The sequence below is a fragment of the Schistocerca piceifrons genome, chromosome 1 (genome assembly GCF_021461385.2).
Source record: "Schistocerca piceifrons isolate TAMUIC-IGC-003096 chromosome 1, iqSchPice1.1, whole genome shotgun sequence".
NCBI classification, from domain to species: Eukaryota; Metazoa; Arthropoda; class Insecta; order Orthoptera; family Acrididae; genus Schistocerca; species Schistocerca piceifrons.
Window position 1 is genome coordinate 335,717,118 of NC_060138.1, and position 5,507 is coordinate 335,722,624.

A 5,507-nucleotide genomic window follows, 5' to 3' on the forward strand; every position below is an offset into this window, starting at 1 on the left:
CTCAGTGATGAGTCTCGATTCGAACTGAACCCTGATGACCAGTGAAGACGTGTCAGAACAGAGGTACGTCGACGGACGCCCCGTTTTGTTGCCCTGCATGGCAAGCCATCCTGGGCTTACATTTCAGCAAGGTAATGGCTGCCCGCACACGGCGAGAGTTTCTACACCTTGTCTTCACGGTTGCCACATCCTACATTGGCCAGCAAGGCCGCCGGATCTCTCCCACAATTAAGAAAGTCTGGAGTATTATGGGCAGGACCCTCCAACTAGCTCCGAATTTTGACGATCTAACGCACCAGTTGGACAGAATCTGGCACGATATTTCTCAGCCGAATAACTGCTTCCATAAGCGCCAGAGGTGGCCCAGATTGTTACTGACTTGCTCAATTTGTCAAGCTCTTTCTCTGAAATAAATCATACAATTATTCTGAAATTTTAATCATTTGTTTGTCTCTACATGTAAATCGCATCTACCGATTTCCTTCCTGTTCGAGTAAATCGTCGTGGTGCCTCTTTTTCTTGTGGTAGAGTGTATTTGGAAATAGGAACACAAAAAAGATTAATTTAAGTATGCTGAATCAAAGTGAAGTAACCATTCTTCATTTCCAAGTTCTAGCCGCGCGGGGTAGCCGCGCGGTCTGAAGCGACTTGTCACGGTTCGTGCGGCTCCCTCCCGTCGGAGGTTCGAGTCCTCCCTCGGGCATGGGTGTGTGTGTTGTCCCTAGCGAAAGTAAGTTTAAAGTAGATTAAGTAGTGTGTAAGCTTAAGGACCGATGACCTCAGCAGTTTAGTCCCATAGTACTTACCACAAATTTCCAATTTTTTTCCAAATTCTGCAAAGAATGTTACAGCTCTAAGGTGGGTAATGGTTGATACCCCAATCCATAGTCACGTCATAGCTCTAGTATACACATTCTTCCTTCCGTATTACGTATCTTAATCAGAGAAGAAATGCTGAGCCTGGAGGTCTAGGAGAAAAGAGTGTGCGTCGAAATCGGGAGGTCACGGGATCGAATCTCGGTCGGACTTCAAGTTTTCAGTCTTTGCTTTATCCTAGCTTTCACCTCTCAGCGACGTGAGGAGTCTCCAGAAACCACACTTGGTTCAGATTCCACGTTGAACTGTAGGTTTCGTTTCTCTTGCTGGGTAACTGAGATAGGTTAGGGACTCGCCGGAGTGGTAACCAATAGAGAGACTAGCAACAGCTCTGATCCATACGAAAATATTATTATTACTATTATTATTATTATTATTACTATTGTCAGGGAAGAAGAACCAAAGAGGCATTTACCTAAACAGATGACAAAGTACAGGGTGTCCATAATCAAAGTTCCAGTTTCCAAACGCTGTAGAAAGAGAACAATTTCTCGGAATGAAGTCAGATTTGAACAGCATATTATTGACGCAGAGGCAAACGTAATGGAACAAAAAAATTAACTAAACTTTTACAAAATGATGGCGCTGTAAGCATATACACTTAAATGGCGTCAGTTACAAATGACAGATGGATCACTGTCACGACGGCTATGGTGTGAGTTGCGCATTACACCATCCGCACTCTTCAGTATGCATGACTGTACAAGTTCGGCGTCAGTGGTTATGGCACTAGTACACTACTGGCCATTAAAATTGCTACACCACGACGATGACGTGCTACAGACGCGAAATTTAACCGACAGGAAGAAGATGCTGTGATATGCAAATGAATAGATTTTCACAGCATTCACACAAGGTTGGCTCCGGTGGCGACACCTACAACGTGCTGACATGAGGAAAGTTTCCAGCCGATTTCTCATACACAAACAGCAGTTGACCGGCGTTGCCTGGTGAAACGTTGTTGTGATGTCTCGTGTAAGGAGGAGAAATGCGTACCTTCACGTTTCCGACTTTGATAAAGGTCGGATTGCAGCCTAACGCGATTGCGGTTTATCGTATCGCGACATTGCTGCTCGCGTTGGTCGGGATCCAATGACCGTTAGCAGAATATGGAATCCGTGGGTTCAGGACGGTAATACGGAACGCCGTGCTGGATCTCAACGGCCTCGTATCAGTAGCAGTCGAGATGACAGGCATCTTATCCGCATGGCTGTAACGGATCGTGCAGCCACGTCTCGATCCCTGAGTCAACAGATGGGGACGTTTGCAAGACAACAACCATCTGCACGAACAGTTCGACGACGTTTGCAGCATCATGGACTATCAGCTCGGAGACCATTGCTGCGGTTACCCCTGATGCTGCATCACAGACAGGAGCGCCTGAGATGGTGCACTCAACAACAAACCTGGCTACACGAATGGCAAATCGTCATTTTTTCGGATGAATCGAGGTTCTGTTTACAGCATCATGATGGTCGCATCCGTGTTTGGCGACATCGCGGTGAACACACACTGGAAGCGTGTATTCGTCATCGCCATACTGGCGTATCACCCGGCGTGATGGTATGGGGTGCCACTGGTTACACGTCTCGGTCACCTCTTGTTCGCATTGACGGCACTTTGAACAGTGGACGTTACATTTCAGATGTGTTACGACCCGTGACTCTACCCTTCATTCGATCCCTGCAAAACCCTACATTTCAGCAGGATGATGCACGACCGCATGTTGCAGATCCTCTACGGGCCTTTCTGAATACAGAAAATGTTTGACTGCTGCCCTGGCCAGTACATTCTCCAGATGTCCTACCAATTGGAACGTCTGGTCAATGGTGGCCGAGCAACTGGCTAGTCACAATACGCCAGTCACTACTCTTGATGAACTGTAGTATCGTGTTGAAGCTGCATGGGCAGCTGTACCTGTTCACGCTATCCAACCTCTGTTTGACTCAATGCCCAAGCGTATCAAGGCTATTATTACGGCCAGGTTCAAAAAATGGCTCTGAGCACTATGGGACTTAACATCTATGGTCATCAGTCCCCTAGAACTTAGAACTACTTAAACCTAACTAACCTAAGGACATCACACAACACCCAGCCATCACAAGGCAGAGAAAATCCCTGACCCCGCCGGGAATCGAACCCGGGAACCCGGGCTTACGGCCAGGGGTGGTTGTTCTGGGTACTGATTCTCAGGATCTATGAACCTAAATTGCGTGAAAATGTAATCACATGTCAGTTCTAGTATAAAATATTTGTCTAATGAATACCCGTTTCTTCTTGGTATAGCAATTTTAATGGCCATTAGTGTAGTTAGGTGAGACCATCCACTACGGCAAGGGCGTACCACATCGAATAGGAAAAATAGCCCTGAGACCAAATATCGCATAAAAGGAACGTGACATCGGTTTCTAATTGACGTGAGTCTGGTTCAAATGGCCCTGAGCACTATGGGACTTAACATCTGTGGTCATCAGTCCCCTAGAACTTAGAACTACCTAAACCTAACTAACCTAAGGACATCACACACATCCACGCCCGAGGCAGGATTCGAACCTGCGACCGTAGCGGTCACGCGGTTCCAGACTCCAGCGCCTAGAACCGCACAGCCACACCGACCGGCGACGTGAGACTGGCACAAGACATGTTGAATATGGTGTCTACCGTTTCCTGCCGCAACTTGAAATCGAGGTACAGAACGTTCCACAATAGATCGGAATATCTCGGGGTCACGTTCAGAATGCGTTGCGCAATGCGTGCCTTAATTCAGTTACATTCGAAGTTGGAACAGTGAACACATCTTTCACATATCTCTACAGCCAGAAGTCACACCTTAAGATCAGGTGAACAGGACGGTCAGGCTGCACAGAAACGATGGCTGATAATTCCAGCGTTTCCGAAATGCCTCTGCAGCAGTCACTTCACTGACTGTACCATGTGTGGAGGAACGCCACCCTGCTTAAATATTGTCTTCCCCACACATCCACGCTGTCAAAGAGGTTGAATGACGTTGGTGCGCAAAAGACTCTCATAGCGTTTACCAGTGTAACAGGACTCAACTCCTCGAAAAAATGCGGCCCTACAATAAACTATGCCGTTAACCGCACCACACAGTCAAGTGGTACAGGTTGATGTGCGTGCGGGTTCTCCGTTGCCTAAACTAAACGAAACTAAACTACGACCGAACAGGCCTTGGAAGGCCCAACGGCACCGACCGGCCGCCGTGTCATCCTGAGCCCACAGGCATCACTGGATGCGGATATGGAGGAGCATGGGGTCACCACACCGCTCTCCCGGCCGTCGTCAGTTTTCGTGACCGAAGCCGCTAATTTTCAGTCAAGTAGCTCCTCAGTTTACCTCACAAGGGCTGAGTGCACCGCGCTTGCCAACAGAGCTGGACAAACCGGATGGTCACTCAGTCAAGTGCTAGCCCAGCCCTACAGCGCTTAACTTCGGTGATCTGATGGGAACCGGTGTTACCACTGCGGCAAGGCCGTTGGCAGTTCTCCGTTGCCTACATTCTGAAATTCTGCGTATTGTAGTGTCCTTGAATATGGAAATGGGCTTGTCTGTACACAGAGTGTTCCAAGGCCAGTCAACCTCCACTTCCATCTGAGAAAGAAGTTCCAGATCGAACGTTTGCCTTGCTGGCACGTCAGCAGGAAGCAACTCCAGAACATGAGTCATTTTGCATGCATAGCAATGCAAGATGTTTCGTAGGATTTTATGTACCTTGCTCGCAGGCACGACCAAAGTTCGAGCAATTCCCCGCACGCTACATATTTGCACACCACCGCTCGACATCACATGTAATGCTCTCGTCACATCTTCAAAAGTCGTCAACGAACTGCTTTCCTCCTTCTGCCACATTACACTTCAAAAGAACATGTCTTTTCAAATTCTGTAATCATGTTCTCCAGACCCTTATCAGACATAGGACCAATGTCTTTTTCATACCCTTGAAGAACTTCTGCAGTCCTGTTGGCGCACAGTTCTTGTGAAAGAGATTTACCAACAGCACGTGATCCTTCATGGAGACGGTCATACTGGGCGCCTCGGACGTAAACTTCAAAATAGCTCTGAGCACTATGGGACTTAACATCTGTGGTCATCAGTCCCCTAGAACTTAGAACTACTTAAACCTAACTAACGTAAGGACATCACACACATCCATGCCCGAGGCAGGATTCGAACCTGCGACCGTAGCGGTCACGCGGTTACAGAATGAAGCGCCTAGAACCGCACGGCCACACCGGCCGGCTCGGACGTAAACTGAGGAACAGCACTGCGCAGCGCGTCTTGTTAGTTTGGTTTTGTTTTGCTTTAAGGCGCAAAAACAACTGGGGCCATACGCGCCCAAGACAAAACTATAGAACACGAGGACAGAGAGGAGTTAAAAAACGACTATACGTCAGTCCCAATCGACATAATAGAAGACAGATAAAAAACGCACGTGGAAAAAGGACACCATACAGAAACGGAGGTCCAAAATTAAAAATTAAATGGCCTTCGCCATATTGCTTTGGCGGAAAACGAAGTAAGACGTGCGCGTCTGTTGATGTATATATTGCCGGTCGGAGTGGCCGAGCGGTTCTAGGCGCTACAGTCTGGAAACGCGCGACCACTACGGTTGC

The 5,507-nt window shown here is 47.9% G+C and overlaps 1 pseudogene; it reads right to left on the bottom strand.

Annotated features, from left to right (window-relative positions):
- Positions 1-4,256: 4,256 nt before the first annotated feature.
- Positions 4,257-4,374, bottom strand: LOC124722913 (annotated as a pseudogene).
- Positions 4,375-5,507: the final 1,133 nt, after the last annotated feature.